Genomic DNA, 360 nt, shown 5'->3' on the forward strand with positions numbered 1-360 from the left:
GACCCTCACCAGGTACAGACTAAGCGACCACCAACTGGAAATTGAAAAAAGGCAGATACAAGAAATCCTGGCAGCCTAGAGAGAATAGAATATGCGATCAATGTCTGGCTGGCGAGGTTGAAACAGAAATGCATTTCCTCCTAAAATGCGAAAAATTCAACACATCAAGAAACATATTATTCAACAAGCTAAGCCAAACAACCCCAGATTTCAAGGAATTGGATGATCTGTCAAAATTGAGATTAGTCCTAGGAGAAGGAGACAGACCATACCTTGGGGCTAAATATGTAACAACATGTCACAACCTGAGGACTGTTTAAAAGTAAGACTGTTTAAAATTAATATTGAACGTACCAAATG

Source organism: Somniosus microcephalus, chromosome 4, assembly GCF_052327205.1.
Source record: "Somniosus microcephalus isolate GS21.2 chromosome 4, FLI_Smic_1.0, whole genome shotgun sequence".
In the NCBI taxonomy this organism is placed as follows: Eukaryota; Metazoa; Chordata; class Chondrichthyes; order Squaliformes; family Somniosidae; genus Somniosus; species Somniosus microcephalus.